The sequence below is a fragment of the Micrasema longulum genome, unplaced genomic scaffold (assembly GCF_059751315.1).
Source record: "Micrasema longulum isolate JH-2025_06_02 unplaced genomic scaffold, ASM5975131v1 h1tg002453l, whole genome shotgun sequence".
Taxonomy (NCBI): Eukaryota; Metazoa; Arthropoda; class Insecta; order Trichoptera; family Brachycentridae; genus Micrasema; species Micrasema longulum.
Genome location: NW_028279597.1, coordinates 158,966 through 179,147, shown reverse-complemented (window position 1 = coordinate 179,147; position 20,182 = coordinate 158,966). Strand labels below are relative to the sequence as shown.

General features: G+C 36.0%; 1 protein-coding gene across 1 annotated transcript in view; it reads right to left on the bottom strand.

Annotated features, from left to right (window-relative positions):
- Nucleotides 1–1,912: 1,912 nt before the first annotated feature.
- The window catches only part of Ski6 (exosome complex component Ski6), a 58,127-nt gene continuing 39,857 nt past the window's right edge, over nucleotides 1,913–20,182 (bottom strand). Inside the window, exon 7 of the mRNA XM_088240442.1 lies at nucleotides 1,913–3,201. The gene's annotated coding sequence lies outside the window, so the exon portion shown is untranslated. The remainder of the gene's footprint in view (nucleotides 3,202–20,182) is intronic.

The window sequence follows — 20,182 nt, the reverse complement described above, 5'->3', positions numbered from 1 at the left end:
CGAACGCGTCTCGGACACGGTGAATTAATATGGCTGGAAAATAGCTCCTGGAACGGTAGTCCGAACGAATCCTGTAGATGGAAAAGCGGCCAAGTCGAATTTTGGGATTTTTTTACCAAGTTTTATTGCTGGATGGAATCTTTAACTGAAAAAAAAAACTAAGTTTACTTATTTATATATCAAAGTTTTTTTACAAAGTTGATGATTGAATATTGATCGAGTCAGTTTAACTGCTACAGAAAATACTGACAAAATCAAAACGCTTCTATACTAACAAAATGCATTGATAATGCTTTGTACTATGTAAAGCAAAAGACACCTGAAATCAAAAGTGTACTAAATAGCAAAACTGTGAGTGTGTCTACGTAAAAACTTCAACCTCGATTTGCCGACAAACAAGAATCCTGACTTGGCCAGTTTTCATTGTTTGCTCACAAAACACTAATTATATGCAAACTTAAAAACACATTTGGAAGGAAATATGATAGCGCAGATTTTGTATTTGTGTTTGTTAACAAACTCTTAAGAGTGACATTATTTGAATCCTGAGGCAGCCATTTTTGCATCTTTATATGTATTGTACGAAACATTATGATTAGATGGTACTTTCCGTGCCTGGGCGGAATAAAAAATGTAGTTCTCTGAGTGAAATAGCTTGCTTGAATGCTTTTGACTCGATGCCTACTCTTAGGTAAAAATACTGAAGAAAGGATATCAAATGGAGATAAACCCGCCTCAATGCATGCTGCGTTTGCCAGCAATTTAAAGCAGTATCAAATTCAATTTAAAGCAGGTTAATCCATTAATGAATTGTTTATTTTAAACAGTGACTCTTGTCGGTACTCAGTCAAAACGAAATGCCGATTATTCAACTCTTGTATAATGCCAGCATGTAATCCTATATGGGTGCCAATCCTGACACCTAACTAAAACTCAAAACACTGAACTTCTCAATTTTTAGAGTAAGTGCTTAAGGAGAATATTAGGTACAAGGTGGTATGTATTCATTACTACCATTGAAGTCCGAGAATGGATGCAGAAACCTTCTATAATGAGAGTTTTGAGGATGCTGCGGTGGACCTAGCTGCCGCCTCAAGAGAGCCTTAACTCAAATTGTCCCTTCACACCTGCGGGCTCTCCCCGTCCTGGAAGACCGTCGACGACGATCCTTCGGTGAAACTAAGGGACACGGGATTGAGGTGGAAGGAGGTGAGAGTGCCGGCTCGCGATTAGGTCTCCCGGAGGCGTCTGGTGATGTCCACATGCTCCACATAGAAGCGGATGAGGAAAAGAAGAACTAATATTTTTATGGGAATATTTTATGGTCCCTGGTACTGGGTCTAGGGCATAAGACTGATCATATATTATTGTCTAGGTTTATTAAATGATCGAGAGCAGCTTCAATGAGAAAGTTTGGAATTTAAAAAAATTGTTAAGACTACAAACTGAGGCAATCGTATTATCATCACTATGAATTTTGAATGCTTTGTAATTTTAAAATTACTCCACCCGTGACGTCACCAGTTCAAGTCGGTGAGTTTTCCTGACATTTAAAAGGAGAACCTGTTAAAATACGCTAAAGGTTGAAAAACATGGCTATCCCGAAACCAGAAATCTTTTAGTTATTGTTCACCCGAATCCGTGATGTTTCAAAGTAGTTTGTTAAATTTTTGTTAAAACTAATTTTATTGACTTTTTCATGTATTTTTGAGAAACTTCGCCGTACAATTAAATGCTCTAATTTTTTCCGCATGCAAGAATACAAAAAATATATCCGATTTCCCATGGCACTGAACTTCCTCATCGTTGTGCCCTATGCGCTACTGGATGTGGATAGGGAAATGATGACGAATTAGAAGGTATGAATGTAATATAAACAAATTGAGAAGGCGTGGATTTTTTAGGATAGGCAGTAATACAATATTACATAGTTTTACTTGTGTATGTGTAAATTAAGAATCTATAGTCCTTAAAATATAACTTGATTAAAATGACAGCTGCCAAACTAATGTGACTTGTGGTGGGAAAGTACCGATCACTGATCATGTACCGATCGAATCGATGTTTTTTCATGCAAGCATGAAGCTCTGTGTCCGAAAATTGATATAAAAACGCAAAAAAATGCCTATTATAGTGTGTTAAAGACAAGTATTCACCAAAAAATTACCTTTTATACTTTTTTCCATGAACAACATCAAATGAATTATTTTTACATTTGATTTGTCACATCTCTAACATTTTTGCAAAATGATGTAACCTTGTAAGAACGTCATTAATAATTAGGTTTATTTTAGTTTTAAAGCTGATTTTATATAATTTTTGTTGATTTATATGTCAAGCATTGAATTAAAAAAATTAATTAACACGCCAGATACCAATGATTTTTCGTGTGTCAATATAAATCACTCCTTAGACGTAACTACGAAGTTATGTCATCACTTTTGCTGACAACTGTCATTCTAATCAAGCTATATTTGAAGGACTATAGGTATAATCACCCCTTTATAATCCAAGCACCCGTGCCACTTTTCTTAGAAAACGGCGTTGGACAGACTCGATATGGTCAATATGAGTCCTGTAGAATGGTGACCAAATAGGAGAAGCGTATTCTAGATGGGGTCGAACTAGTGAGCAGTAAAGAGTTTTGATGGTATTAATATTTTTGAAGTCCATTCTATTGATAAAACCGAGAAGTTTGAGAGATTTGTTTACAAAATTATTAATGTGTTCATGATAGGAGATTTTACTATCTAAAGTAATGCAAAGATCCTTCATTGACGAAACCATTAAAAGGGAAATATTTTTTAGTTTGTAGTTGAATTGTATATTAAAATTTTATTAAAATCAGCAGGATACTTTCTAACTAATTCTAACCTAACCAAACTTCACCCGACACATCAAAATATTTGGCCCCATTGGGTCTTCGGGTATTTACGTCTTAATAATAAGGTAATACCCACTGGCTTTATTCATCATCATATTTCTTCCCCCGGTAGTATTGAATGGATATCTGTTTTTCACCTGAAACCATGCCCACAGCTCATTTTGCATAATAAACATTAAAGCTGATCGTCGTCATTATAGTCAGTCCCAATGAAACCATTCCATTTGTAATTTGGCTAGCAAATATGTTTTCCAGCTAGAATGACAATCCGGCTGCGACATTGATACGGATTTCCAAATGAGTGTTGCATTGTAAACCTGCGTATAAATATTTTATTGTATCATCTTAGTTTGTGATTAATAAACTTATTTATCAAGTGAAACTTATTATTTATTCACTATTTTCACACATAGGCAGAAATAAGACACAATAAAAGGTATTGTACATAATATTTATTACATATTTACACAAAAATATTCATTTTGAAATTAAAATTTATCTCCCAAAATAACACTTCGATACATATTTTATTTTCAGGCAATGCCGAAGTGTGCATTAAGCTAGTTTTTAATTATTTATTTATTAAACGCTGAGAGGGAAACAATTTAAATATACATGAAGTGTATAAAGCAATAGTTATTTAAAACATATTATAATCAGTGCTCGATTTCAGGCGGAACGCGGCGGAACGGCGTTCCGGAACCTCTCTCTGTAAAAAAACTAAATTATTTGAAAACAGTTAAATTTAACTGATTTATTAAACTTATGTTATTATCTATTATCTATTACGGTAAATTAACTCGCAATTTATTAATAAAGCATATAATTGTAGCTCGAAGCTAACAGATAAACAGATAGACTCATCCGCCGCCGCGCACGTGCAGTATAGCTTCCTCCCCTCCAGGTTAGAGATAGACTCGTCCGTCTGGCGTCTACTCCCCACTTCGTTCATCACTAGATGCTCAGTTGCTCAGTCGTAGTCCCGTAGTCGGGAGTCCGTGTTGTCCTGTACTGTACTCTACTACGCGCTACCCACTTGCACACACGGTCTTCTTTTATTTATCTCTGTTACGTTACTGTTACGTGTTATTGTTGTGAAATAAGATGAACAAAAAGTTAACCGATTTTTTTTTACCCTCGGGTGATACTAAGAGACTTAAGCGAACCATTGATTGTGAAGACAACCTCACGCAACCATCTTCAACGACCTTACAACTGTCAACTAGCACTGAAAAGGTAACCAGTTCAGATTCTGACGAACATCACTCTAAAGAACAAGGACAAAAGGTTGAGTGTAACGACAATGCCTTGCCAGATTGTTGGACTAATTTTCAAAAAACTGAATTTTGCGAAAAATATCACTGGTTGTTAATTAAAAATGGAAAGTTAGGATGCAGTACTTGTAAAAAAGTAGGGATCTTATCTGTTAAGAAAAAAACAGGTATGAAAATTTCAAAAGAATGGGCAAATGTTGAAATAGACAGTTATGGTGACACTAAACAGAAAAAGCAAACGTCTTTAAGGAAAAAGATTTTTGACCACAAAGAGAGTGCTGGTCATAAAGCAGCTGCTGAAATCCTAACCAAAAGTAAAGACGGAAAACTGGAGAAAACTATTTTGAGACAGAAATCTCATGAAAAAGAAATAACGGGGAAAATTTTCCGAACGGCGTACAAGGTTGTTAAAGAAAATCAGTCTTTTAACAATTTTGAAACGGAAATTGATTTGCAAGAACTAAATGGGATTAACATAGGTCGCATTTTACACTCAGACAAAGCCTGTGCTAAAATTGCTTTGCATATCAGTAAGGAAATGAAGAAAACCTTTGTAGATGAAATCATTAAGAATGATACAAAACTTGGTTTGATAATTGATGAATCCACGTCCTTAAGTAATAAGTCAAGTTTAATAGTATACGTTCGGTGTTCTTTGCCTAAAACTGGTATGAGTGGCTCCACTAACGTCTTTTTGGATCTAATAGAACTAGATGGCGTTACTGCTACAGCTGTTTTTGACTCTTTGATGAACTGTCTTCGGTCTAATGGAATATCTGACGTATTTTTAAGTAATAATTTAACAAGCTTAACTTGTGATGGTGCTGCTACTATGATCGGTAAGCACAAAGGCGTTGCAACATTATTTCGTGAGAAATTTCCTTCTGTTATTGTTTGGCACTGTGCAAACCATAGACTTGAGCTGTCAGTGTCAGACGTTATTAAATCTGTTTCAGGAGTTAATAGGTTTAAATCTTTTATTGACAAACTCTATGTTGTCTATCATGCTTCACCAAAGAACAGCAGGGAACTTCAAAGCTGTGCAACTCTTTTGGATACAGAAATTTTAAAAATTGGAAGAGTCTTGAGCACCCGTTGGGTGGCATCTAGTTTTAGATCTGTGTCAGCTGTTTGGAAGTCATATGAAGCATTAGTCCAACACTTTAAAGAAGCTTCAAATGACCCGTCTAGAGACAGCAAAGATAAAAGTACTTTTTCCGGACTTCTTAACAAAATCACAGAAACTAATTTCATTCTAGACCTGGGATTGATGGCAGATGCTTTGCAAGAACTTTCAGAACTAAGTGAAGCTTTACAACATCGGAATGCAGATTTGAACTATGCGAACAGAAAATTGCTAATCACAGTTGGTTTATTTGAAGAAAGAAAAACAGTTCCAGGGTCCTACTCAACAATGGCTCAAGAAGCAGTAAACAACTTGTCTTTTTTCGAGGTTCCTCTCCACACAAAAGAAGGGAGATCAGACAATCAGCCGTTGAACCCCAAAATATTTTACGAGGCCCTTAAAACTTCTATTGAAACGAGACTACTTGATGACAAAGATGTTGAGTTAGCTACAACTCTTGAAGTTATGGATACCAAAACCTGGCCGACGAAACTCCCAATAAGTTTTGGGGAAAATGAAATGAGGAAACTTGCTTCCAGGTTCAAACTTAACGAAAGACAGTTAATTACAGGTTTACGCGAATATATCTACTCCAGAGAGTTACCAGAAAGCCTCAATCCTGTAAAACAATCAATTGACTCGGTTGCCATTTCATCAAGTGAATGTGAAAGAGGATTCTCTCAGATGAACTTAATAATTACACCGCTGCGATCTTCACTCAACATAAGAACGGTTTCTGGCCTGATGTTTTTGAAAATTAATGGACCTCCTCTTAGACTGTTTGATCCAGAGAAGTATGTTAACTCTTGGCTGGTTTCTGGACACCACTCGGCGCTAGCTGTCAAGAGTAAGGAAAGATCAAGAGAAGGCAAATACGAAGAAAACATGATGAAGTTTTGGAGTATATTTTAAGAACAATTTTTGAAACAGTTATGTTGTATTGTTTTACTGCTTTTCATTATGTTTATTAACATGTTACATACATAAACATGTATGTTTATTAACTGAGAAGTAAAAACAGCCTAAAAATGCGTAATTTTAAACTGAAATTTTGAAAATTTTCCGAGGGCCCCCGGACCCCCCTTTAGCTGGGGGGGTATGGAATACCCCCCAGACCCCCCGGTGTGTCCGCCCTTAACAGAGTTCCGGTACCTCAATTTTTAGAAATCGAGCACTGATTATAATAATAATTTAAACTATTGCAAAGCATGTAATTGTAAACAAAAGAAGGAAAGAAAGTAAATAAGAATTGAAACAAAAGGAAAAACACATTAAAAAGACTCGGAGAATTGAGGTGATATGCCATTCATTGGATAGAATAGTGGATTGAATAATTGAAGAAGTAAAGAAATTTGATATAGTGACACATGACAAACATAATATAAAATTAACCATTTTATTAATCTACATAAAGTAATTAATTTGATAAGATTTATACATAAATGCATTAATTTGTGTATACACTAAATTATCCATTTTTAATTGAGTCACCTACTTCCAAAATTCATCTTGTCCTGTTTTTATCAAAAATTAACCATGAGCATTTTTTATTTTACGATTTATTCAAGGAAGCACATTAATCTTTAACAAAAAAATCCAAAACCAGCCTTTTACAATCAGAATAACGGCTGGTCCATCCGCTCCCAATTTCCAAATACTATCATCTTGTCCATTTTGAGGTTACATAAGTATCCTCGGTTGACAGGTAAAACTTATTAAGTACAGACTTATGGTGGAGTGACTTTTTTGTGAAAATCACCTAATGGGCGCTGTACAGTAAATAAATATCCCAGCACTAGTTCCTCGTTTCCAATTAAGATCTATTTCAATCATAACATAACAGATAGGGGCTTGATTACAGCACTTTTTGCAGCTACACAGCGCATGGACGGTAAGAAAGCTAGCCCCCATTTACACTTTTTTTAATTGACAATGAAGTTTAGTGTATAAATGAAATTTTAAAATAAAGGAGTAAGATTACAACACGTCTTGCAGCTACTGACTTGGAATTAAATACTGGACGGTTGGAATTCTAGACCCCATTTACAAAATTTAGGTTTTTTATAGTCGATGATGATTTTATGTCGTACAAAGTTTATGTCACTATAGTCCTTAAAATAAAGCTCGATTAGAATGACAGTTGTCAGCAAAAGTGATGACATAACTTTGTGGTAACGTCTAAGGAGTGATTTATATTGACACACAAACAATCATTAGTATCTGGCGTGTTAATTTATTTTTTTATACAATGCTTGACATATAAATCAACATAATTTTATAAAATCAGCTTTCAAACTAAAATAAACCTATTTATTGATGACGTTCTTACAAGGTTACATCATTTTGCAAAAATGTTAGAGATGGGACAAATTGATCGAATAAAAAAATAATTCATGTGATGTTGTTCATGAAAAAAAGTATAAATGTCTTATTTTTTGGTGAATAATTGTCTTGTCGTCTTTTTTGCAATAGGCTTGTTTTTGCGTTTTTATATCAATTTTCGGAAACAGAGATTCATGTTTGCATGAAAAAACTGTTAAAATCGATTTGATCAGTGATCAGTAATTTCCCATCACTAGTGACATTAGTTTGACAGCTGTCATTTTAGTCATGCAATATTTTAAGGACTATAAGTTCTATATTTTTAAACATAATAATAAATTAATTGTTAATTGTCAAGGAGTAGCTTAATTTAAAATCAATTAAAAATGCAGATGTTATTTAACTTAAGAGCATAACATAAGTGAGGAGTACCTTCCAGTCACTGGGATGTACTAATTATCAATTTAATTCTTGTAAAATTAGATTGCAGTACAAAGGGTTTGTGAGATGGCAAGAAAGTGTTCAATGATATTCCTACTTTTAAAGAATTTAGTGGATTCATATATTATACAGCTCCAAAGTTAGATGCCATAATGGACTTAAACAAGGGGATTTCTGCGTCACACAATTCGGGATACAACAATAAGGAGCAATAAGGAGCCGACGTGCACTGACAGCTTGCAGTGAAAATAAGGGTTTTTATTTATTTTTTAAATATTTTATTCGGGAAAAAAACATAAATTATTTAAACAAATAAGTACACGCATCCAGTTAAAGTTTTTCACAAATATAATAGCAGAACACGTTACAGACAAGGGAGAAAATATAAAATATCAAAAAATGAACAAAAGAAGGTGAGAAAAAGGAAATAAAGTGAAGGAAAGGAAGACGGATTTTTATAACACAGTTCGTAGAACAACAACGCATGTGATTTTCTTTAACTTTACATGACGACAGCGGTAAATTTTTTTTTTTTGACAATTTATGTCATAACTTGATAAGCACAAAAGTGTACCATTTGATAATAATTGGTTTGGAAATATATTTTTTTTTAACATGGAAAAAAAGTCTTTGTATGACTTTGTCAAAATCAAATATAAAATAATGTCAATGTCACTGTCTTTTGCACATTCGTTGTTGTTTTACGATCCCGCAAAATCCATTTATAATAAATAAAACTAACATATTAAAAAGTACAAAAAACAATTATACACAAAAAAATAGTTAAATTTATTGCAACAGAGAAGGAAATACATTTTTAAGGGAATATGGAAGTCTATGCATTTACAGGACTTACGACCTGTCGTTGGCTGGTTTAAATCCAGTATGTCAACAAAGTGATTCTAAACAAAAATATGAAACTAATTATTCATAGATGGCGCTTTTATAATTTTTTATTGAAAAATGCCATTTTTATATTTATTTTAAATGGAAACTTTACAAAACTTGGTTTATGCAAACCAAGTTTGCAAAACAAAAAATAAGTTATTTTTGGTTTTGTACACCATTTTGTGAAACGGATCTAAATTATATTGTTATGGTATTTGTTACAATCAATATGTGGGGCAGAAGATAAGAGAGACGAACGTCGCGCAGGGAGCGACAGTCTGGTGGTTTGCGCGAGGAGGCTAGCACGTGTGTACACGAGTACGCACCCGTGCGCCGCCTCGCCAAAGCGAGTCGGTTCCAACACTGCCACGAGGCATAACTAATAACTTTGTTCCTAACTATTGTAACTTATAGTAAATAAAGTAACAGCCTAATTAAAAAGTGATTCGATATAACCCCTGGTCTAGCCTAAGCGTAAGAGCCCAAAAATAAAGTGTTAAGATTCCGCAATCCGCATCGAAGCCGAAAATCAGCAACACAGACTACACCAGAAACTTGATAAAATAATGGCCGCAACGTTCCCATCGCCACGAACACCACGGGACAGGCGACAAATCTACCAACATCACTGGTTACGCCACATTAACTCTATGTGCACACATCTCTATATATATATATATATATAGCACATTTGCTAGGATGAGGCGTTCGGATTTATTTGCTACCTACAGGGCCCTTGTTAAGATGTTACATTTGCCTACCGTGGGTTGTTGTTATTATATTGTTTCGGAGTCAGAAGAACAACAACTGAACTGGGCGTGTGTACATGTGATTTCTTATATTCTCACCGCGATCGCAAATAAGATATTTTACAATCAATAACTATTAAATCCACTGTGTTGTGTAATTCCAAAGTGCCCCTCCTTCCTGACAACAAGATCGGATCTGATCCTGACTGCCACGCGACAGAAGTTCCAGACAATAAAGGTGCCAGAATCCAAAATAAGGTAGGTGATTGCAGTCATTGTATTTAGGCTTCTGTAGCAAAGTTAATAAAGGATAACGCATCCCGCGAACCAGCAATTCCGAGCGTGCATCTACTAACGGGCAAGTGGCGCGATCGTTCCCGATTTTAAGTCTTGTACCCATATTTTTGTAAAAAAACGAGGTAATGAGAGCCCTCACATAGCTTTTCGGAAAATTCGGAAAACCTCACACAAATAATTTTTCGGAAAACACAGGAAAAATCTCAAAAAAATCAGAAAACCAAATAGTTTTCTCTTCTTCTTTTTATAAAATCTTGGAAAATTTGGAAAAACTCAAACACAAAGTCTTTCGGAAAACCCAGGAAAAATTCGGAAAAACTCGAACACAAATAGTTTTCTCTTCTTTTTCTAAAATTCGGATAACCTCACACACAAATATTTTTTGGAAAACCCAGGAAAAATCTCGAAAAAATCCGAAAACCTTAAACACAAATTGTTTTTTGGAAAATCCCGGAAAATTTGTTTTAAAAAGACGGGATAAGATGATTAAAATAAAAATCAAGGAGAAAGAAAACCATTTCCATAGACCGCCTAAATCCTACTTACAAACTCCGAAACGATGACTTGCCAGAAATGGTAACGGCTTGGTTGCGAATTAACATCTGAACTGCAACGAGGATACACCGTCATGACCATTAAAAAATTTGCCGAACGCAGCACAAATGACAACACGTTTAGGCCGTGCGAGAAGAAAACCTGTCAGATTCAGTGAGCCAGAGTCGTTCATAAAAGTAACAAGACAAAAGTATCTACCCTATCGCTACTACCATGGGTTCTACATCATCAAAAGAAGACGCAGTGATAGCGCAGTCAGGTGCGAGTGTCATGAGACCAGCACCTGACCACATATCACTCACAGCGCTAGTATTGGTCTGCATTATCATCGCACTCGTCATCGGGGTGTGGCGTTTCTTCAATATGAGGATAACTGACCACGACATGAAGCACATCAGGATGACGAGAGACGGCAGCTAAACCAGCGCCGCACCCATCGAGGCTTCCAGTTTAATGTGAAAAAAGGACACTCGGTACTTAAGTAGTAATGTTTTGTTACAAAAAAATTATGTATTTTTATATGTATATTTATTAAGTGTCGAACAAACAATCACAGCCATTTTTATTATTAAGCGTTACAAAAGACAATATTATTCAGTTTTTTTCTCTTTAACTGAGTTTCATAAGGATGAAAAATAATTTTAACAAACATTTTCGAGTGCATTTTGAACAATTTTAACGATTTTTTGAAAAAACATTAACAATTTTCATTTTTAACAATTTCGATGATTTTTCTTTGGCAAATTTTATTTTAGATGTTTCATTAACTTAGTAGCAGTTTTTTCACAAAGGGGGAGGGATGTTTCAGGTAAGGCGCCCCCTCTAATCACACCTTTATCTATTTATATTAATTATTGTTAACTCGAACACTAGGGAGAAGAGATATGGCGGACAATGCATACCCCTCCCCTACCTACATTAGTACACGCAACCGTACATCACCCACCTCCAAAAGCGTAAACATTGAATAAAGATAAAATCTTTAGCATGAATGGAGACATTCTAAGGAACCATCAAGGAGGATAACAGAGTGCTATTTGAGAAAATCCAAGATGGCTGCGGTTAGAACCTCAAAAAAATTCATTACAGCCAGAGAAATGGGAAAATACCCACACCTCAATTTATTTGCTTTGGTTTTTTATTTAACCCGCCCGTTCCTATGATGTAACCGGCGTTGCAAATTGCACTTAATTCATCAATATCTCGTCAACTCCTTTGAATATCACAACGAAATTTTTTGTAATCTTAAAGTGATCTTTTACGCACCAGAAAAAAATTATATCATATTTTTAGGTTTATTAGATAATTTTAAATGGAATATTTTGTCCACAATGATCTCAGAAAATGACAAAACGTCGAGTATTCTTGAGACAAATATATAAAACATTCATTTGAGGGAAAGAGATATAATCTAATGAGATAACTGAGCAAGACACACATATAATTTTAATAAGATGAAAAGAGACAGTAATTTAATACTAAATCAGTTGACCTCGGAACTTTATACCAATGAACCGAAAGTCGAAGCTCTTTACTAAAAAAATGTGTGCTGTATCTCCGAATTGTAAATTAAATGTTTTTTGTATGGTTAATTTTTTTGATTTCTGTAAATGGTGGTGATTTTATGTGTTAAGAACTAAAAAAAAAAGCAATTTTCAAATTAATGTTACTCGACATTTAATATAAATATTCAACATTTAATGAAGTGCATTCAAACAGTCGTGCAAAGAAGGAAAAATGTAAGTACATAAAATATAATATTTTGAGTTTGTCCAAATTTTTGTAGACAAGGACTGGATTCGACTCCCTGGGGAGCTGTTAATCTTGACATATTACAATAGAGATGAAGAACATTTTAGATAAAGTAATGAAGAAGTCTAGGCATCTACAGGGCTTATGACCTGTCATTGGCTGGTTTAAGTGGCCACTTTACACACAGTGTAACATTTACCATTCTACTCATATTTAAACATTTATATTTCTTCAATTCTTTTATCTGTTAATGTTTGCGAAGTTAAAGAACTGAAACTTTTAATTATGCGGGTGAGATTCGTGTAATTGAATTATTTCACCTACATACTAGGCAACGCCGAAATTTTTTTCTTTTTTCAAATTCTATTCTACACCGCAAGACAAAAAAAATTACGAGTTTACCTGCTACCGCGCCCCTTGACTTTACTGAACCCTTTTTCTAAGAAATCCTTTATCGATACCTCTTTCTTTTGTTTAATAAATTAAGGACACTATGTGTCACCTTTCTACAATATTTACATTTTAAAATGTCTCAACAGTCTTGTTTTACCCGCGTTTGAGTGAACATAACACAACAATCATGGAAAGTGCAAAGCAAATGTCGATTGCGATAAAATCCAAAATAATCACATTGTCGCAAGAAAACATATCTAATTGTGAAATATCTCGTCGAGTTGGGTATTCAGAAGGTGCAGTGAGGTTTTTATTAAAAAAAATCCAAGAAACTGGATCCATAGAACGGAAAAAAGGAAGCGGACGGGGGCGCGTGACATCTGCCCGAGATGATCGCTTAATAAAAAAAATTGTTATGCGCGATCGATTTTTAACGGCACCTGAAATACACGCAGAGGTGCAGTCTACCAGCACATCAACATTTTCAGTAAAAACAGTGTCCAGGCGGCTGTTGGAGCATGGTTTCCAAGCACGGAGTCCCGCAAAGAAACCATTACTCACGGACAAAATGAAGAAGGCTAGACTGGATTGGGCGAAAGAGCACCAGAATTGGACCTTGGAGGATTGGCAAAATGTTGTTTTCTCTGATGAATCAAAATTCAACCTTTTTGGTCCAGACGGCAGAAAGATAGTTCGACGAAAACGTGGGGAAAGATATCATCCGTCGTGCGTCACTCGAACCGTTAAACATTCACCCTACGTGATGATTTGGGGGTGCATGACAGCATACGGTTTAGGACCTCTAAATTTTGTACAGGGTACGATGAATGCCATTCAGTACAAAAAAGTGTTAAAAAAACATATTATTCCAACAATCGAGGACATTACGCAGTATACCGCGGACCCAATTTTTCAGGACGATTCTGCGCCGTGCCATAGAGCCCGCACTGTGAGTACAAATATATATATTTTTAAATGCATTTTGTGACCACATGATAAATAATTTATTGTTTTTTTATAGATCAATGAATTCAAGGAGAAAATTGGCTTAAAATCGTTGACGTGGCCCGGGAATAGCCCTGATTTGAACCCGATAGAAAATTTATGGGCGATTATGAAAAAAAAAGTTGGGAAAAAAAAATCAAAAAACATTGAGGAATTAAAAAAAAACTTAATTCAAGTTTGGGAAGAAGAAATAACATCAGAAATTTTAGATTCGCTTTACGCTTCTCTAAATAATAGAATTTTACATGTTATAAAAAATAAAGGTGAATTCACTAAGTACTAAATATTTTTAAATGTTATAAATATGTTTAAATGTAAAATACTTTAATTTAAAATAAAGCGATAAGAACCTACTTCTTAAATATGAATTAAAAAATAACATGTCTTTTATTATTCCATCACAAACACTCGACCATAAATGAACCGTTATGGGTCTCTAAGGTTCGGGTAATCTGATACCTGATATATAATGGCAATTTCTAAGTACAATTCATGAGTAAGATTTTTTATTTTAACCTTGAAATAACGAGTAGTCATCACATATGTCAAACAATATAAAAAAAACTAATTAAATATCAAGAATAATTCATTATATGTCAATTTTAGTTTTTTTTGAGAACTCGTAAATTTATTTGTCTTGCGGTGTATTTCATGGACCAGGTGGACTTATTAACAATATTTTGAGTTTTTACAAATTTTTGTAGACAAGGACAGGATATAACTCCCTGGGGAGCTGTTAATATTAATATATTACAACAGAGATGAAGAACATTTTAGAAAAGGTAAGGTTTTAGCTCTTTAACTTCCTAAACATCAACAGATGAAAGAATTGAAGGGATATATATGCTTAAATATGGGCAGAATGGTGAATGATACTCAGTGTGTTAAGTGGCCACTTAAACCAGCCAATGACAGGTCATAAGCCCTATAGATGCCTAGACTTCTATATTACCTTCTCTAAAATGTTCTTCATCTCTGTTGTAATATGTTATTTAAAAAGGTGTATTTGTTGAATACTGGCATTTACAAAAATATGATGTGGTGTACTCATGTACCTTTTTTGGTTTTATTTTCCAAGGAATGAAATAGTAAAATCGAAATCGTATAGGTACTAAAAATATATATTCTGTATTTCATTGAAAAATAAGATTAAGCTGAATATTTTAATTCGTTTGAAGAACATCTCACCATCTTATTTTTTACAGGACCTCGACTCATATGTTTTATACGTGTTATGATTCATATTATTAATTGTAGTTCTTTCGCACTTATAGATTACGCAGACAGGGTATAGTCTACGCTTATAACCGAATTTTTAAACCTTGAAATAAATGCTTATTTCAAAAAACATTAGTTAAAAGTTAGTTTATATTAACACGTGAATATTACCAATGAACTGAGTATTATTATCCTTAATGAATTTCAAGCAGGAATTTTTCTTGTGGGATTCCATTGGGAGAGTAAATCAATCGTCACTCAAGTAGTTTTGATATTCTGTAGTGTTGTGTTTTGTAAACATAAACAATAATGTCATTACTCTTAATCTAAGAGTATGTGAAGGTTATTTCACAATTATTTTACTTTAAAGGCTAGAAAAAACGAATTTAGTTTGGGTAACCTCGGGTTACCACACAGGAACTTATGGAAGTTTTTTCACATAGTATGTTAAAGGTTAATATATAAATAAAACGATAGGACTGGGAGTCATCAACAGCCAATCAACTGAAATAGAATTAATCTATTAATTACCTACCTTGTGTATCAATTTATTAAAACAAGAGATATTTGGTCTGCAGACAATTTATAAACTGCTGCCAGTTAAATATGAAAGAAAAATCATTCAAAATGGCAGACAATGCCACCCCAACACCGAGCAAACTGTGCTCTATGGATAGCCTAAGATTTGGCAGAATAACTGCATCCAAATTGTATAAGGTTGTAAATTGCGGTACAGCAGATGGGACACTTACTGAAGCTATTCTTGGTGGCAGAATAATTGAAACCGCAGCAACGAAGCTGGGTCCACTTCTTAAATATGAAGTTTTAGAACTACAGAAAAAAATTGAAAATATTAAAAAAAAAATTATATTTTAACACATAATTCGAGCCGGTACGGTGAATTTGGCTGGTTAATTAACCAGCCATTTTTTCACATATGGCAATATTACGGCCACCTAGCGAGAGAATCGAAAAGATTCGACCATTTGTCAAATAAATTTGTGCGAGACGAACCGATTATACAATATGTAGTCAGTAAAAAGTGAAAGGCGTCCATTTTGACGTAAGTTAAGACAATTTATTTTACAATGGCTCGGTAGCTTCAGGATAAGATTTCTCATATCCCCGAGTTGCTATAATACTCAGCGGGAGACGAAGACGAAGACTCAAAGCCATAACATTTGTTATCGGCGGGGTGCAAGTCGTACCAACAGACGAGATACATTTATATAAAAAAAGGAAAATGGACCACGCCAAGGTTACTGATATTCCGCGATTGTTTGAAAATAAATAAAATGAAACTACTCCTCCGCCAGGGCAATCCTCTAACCCTCCGTCTTCCGGTCTTAAGGAATATTTTAATCCCCTTAGATCTTGCGGTCCTTTCAATATGACTATACAGCGTTGTGAACAGAGCAAACCTATCTTAACCGTGGAGTTAGGCAAATTTTTGTTTTCCAGAAAGGTACCCAATATAATTAACGGGTCTATTAAGGCCGAGGGAAAGTACAGAATAAAGATGGAATTTAATAATGCAACTGCAGCGAACTCTTTCATCAGAAATATTTTTGCAATGTCTAATGGCCTTTATCCCAACGCATAATGTTTCTCGAATGGGGTTAGTCAGAGGAATTTCTGCTGACATTCCTGACGAAGATCTTGTTTCAGTCATCATATGCCAACCCTCATATTGGTCGCGTACTAAAAGTACTGAGACTTAACTATAAAGACAAAACCAAGGAAAACGTAGTGTGGAAGCCTTAAAGATCAGTGGTAGTAACATTCCAAGGTCAAGAACATCCATTAAACTACTTTACTTGTATAACAATTCTTTTAATGCTGAAACAAATTTTATCAGTACAAAATGAGCACTGTCGATTTTAAGGAAAAGGCGAGATCCATATAATGGGTGGACACAACAGTTTCGGAAATGTATATAACTTTCGCAATGACGAGGACTAAGCGTTTGACAATAGAAGAGTATTGGAGTACAAACATTATACTTCACACTCCGTTTTTCGGAACGACGGTGCCCAGAGACAGGTACCAACTATTGTTGCAAATGCTCCACTTTAGTGATAGTAATGTACAAATACCGACTGATAAACTTCATAAAATTAGATTTCTTCTTGACCATACCAGAACAATTTTTGAAGCAACTATGATGCCTCACGAAAATCTATTTATCGACAAAAGCATTATTGTTTTCAAAGGTCGTCTGTTATTTAAACAATACATCCCTTCGAAATGTCACCGGTTCGGCATAAAAATGTTTGTTTTGTGCGATGTTACAGCGGGTTTTATTCTTGACTTTATTATGTAGTGCCGTTCGTCATCCAGAACATATTTTATATATGTGAGAGACAACATTTCGATTCTTGTCTATAGTGGTCTAAATTAGCTTCCATTCTCCTTATATTGTCAACACTGGGATGACATCATCTATATGCTCTGTGATAGGTCGTTTGTTTTGTCACCGGCAGTTGGCGTCATGCAAATTTTTTTGTCAATTGACATAGAAATTCTTTCTATGTGGTCACAAATTATCTCGCGCTAAGTTTTTTGTGATACATTAAGTGCTAGAGATAACTCAATTGTTTATTTAAAAGCTTCCGTTGTTTAAAGAAAACTATATGATATAATTGACTAGGAGTGTTGCGTTTATTCACTGTTTTTTCGTGTAATTTCGTATTAGTGACGCGCATTGTTTTGTGGACGCCATCTTGTTTACCGGTTTTTATTTTTTAAAAACAACGTGCGTCGTTGCGCTTCAAATATTATTTACATATCTTTATCATCACATAACCCTCGCGCGCCGTAATGTCATTTGTGGAACCGCCGACTCTGGCGAAAACTACCAAAAAACACCGAAGTGAGAACACGGACTCAAGTACGCGCAAGCGTCGTTATGAGACCATGGATTCTGATTCGAGTTCGGATGGCTCGCGACGCGTAAAAAGTCTCAAAATAAAATGCTCAAAAAGCTGACGCGCCAGTTAAGCGATCTCCAGAAGTTCGTTTTTAAGCGAGATGCCGGCGGCGTATCTGGCGCAGTTGGCAGTGAATTTGAGGGTTTCGAAGACGAAGAGTCTCCCTTAGGCCCGGTGGAGACTCCAAATGTGTCAGGGCCTAGTGTCAGTGCCTGCAGCACATCCACGGCTCGGGTATTTCATGTACCGGACCCCGCAGTGGCACTAAAGGAACCACTAATAGGAGCACCGACCGATGCCATGTTAAAGACAGTGGAACGCCTACAGAATTTCGACACCCCCGGTTGGTGTAATGTCCGTTACGCCAAGGTGCTGAAGGAGTATGCTGCTGACCCGGGATTCAAAGAGTTGGAGGTAAACTGTGAGGTTATCACGCCTGCATGTGTCCAACTCACAGGTATGGAGAGGGCTTTTGCTGCCATCTCCTACGTAGCGCTCCAACAACGGCAGGCCCTCCAGGAATCTATTCAAAATGTCTTGACCTGGAGCTGTCAGCCAGATACTGAACTTTCGCCAGAGGCCCTGGCAGAAAGATTTCAGGATGTTTTTGGGGGAAGCATTGCCAAGAACGATGACATACTCCAGATAGCTTGCAGGAAGCGGGCAGAAATAATTGAATTTAGACGGGACCGTATTCTAAGGACCTGTAGAACTCCAGGGGATAAGGCAACACTGGAAAAGATTCCTCCCACGGTGACTCATCTGTTCAATGAGGACAAACTTGTCACCCGGTTGCAGAGACTGGGTGGGGCAAGCAAAGTCTTTAGGGCTCAGTTTCCGCAGACCCCCAGGGTTAGGAAAAGAGTGTCAAGGCCAAAGAGCGGAGCACAAACAGTCAAACAGACTCAATGTGCTCCTGCGGGAAATCTGGGTCCCACCCAATTTCTGTTTCAGTACCGGCGGGCAGACCCCGGTCACCATTCTGGCCTTTCCTCCTCTGCCAGCAGAGGACGGAAATTTCGGAGGCAGACGGGGCGTGGGCAGACCTCGCACCGTCGCCCCCAAAACAATTGACAACCAGCCCGGGCGATTTCAGGGAGGGCAATTGCAAGGTTCTTTAGAACAATGGCGTACCGCAAATGCCCCCGACTTCGCCCTAAAAATTCTCAATGGCTATCGGATACCATTTTGGATAAAACCACCGCTATCCCGGCCCACTCGGATAAGACTGCACAATTTTGCCACAAAATACACGGCGGAAATGGACATACAGATAAAGGAGTTGCTAGAAATGGGAGTATTAGAACTAGCACCCATGAATCGGGGTTTCCTGTCCCAGATGTTTCTAGTGCAGAAGAGCGTCGGGACTCATCGTCCCATCATCAATCTGAAAGCGCTAAACAATTTTGTGCGAGTGAAAAAGTTTTCCCTGATCTCCCACTCAAAGTGCCCGAATTCTTGCAACCCGGAGACTACTTGACAAAAGTAGATCTGTCGAATGCGTATTTTCATATACAAGTTGCAAAGACCCATCGTCGTTTTCTACGTGTCGTGTACAGAGGTCAATGTCTGCAGATGACATGCTTGCCCCAGGGTTTGAGCAGTTCCCCTCAAATTTTTGCAGCAATAACCAATTGGATCGCAGAGGTCCTTCGAAGAAAGGGCATTCGAGTTATTGTTTATCTGGACGACTTTCTCCTGGCACATCAGAGCCGAGAAACTCTCCGGCTGCAGACTCTAGAAGCCTTGAAATTCTTACAATCCCTTGGTTGGACCATCAACAGAGAGCCCGACAAAAACCAACCATCTCTCACTCTCTTCATTAATAATTTTATTAATCCTAGTTTTTATTTCCCTTTTTGTTTTTTTAAATTTTATATATTTTTTATTGTAAATGACTTTTTCGAGGTTGTCAAGCTTTAAGTCCAGAGTGTCCGGCACACCAAAGACAATTTATTAGATATCGAAATATGGTCGACTATGGACAGTAAATCCAGAAAAAATATCATAATTGTTCAGGAAAACCTTCAAAAATGCGAAGCTGCCACATTGTCATTTTTTCAACAAGCTATACAGCAAAAATATGATATAGCACTCATACAAGAACCGTATACAGGTAACACCGGAAAGATCAATAAATCAACATACAGTGGCAAAATATTTGGAAAAATGTAATCGTAATTTTCCAGTAAAAGCAGCCGTAATAATTTTAGACAATGAGATATCTCATATCTGCATACTTTTAGATAAATACAGTGATAATACGAACATTTTCATTGAAACTAAATTAACATCACGACCACTTATATTTGGTTCTCAATATTCTACTCCAAGTGAAGACGTCGACT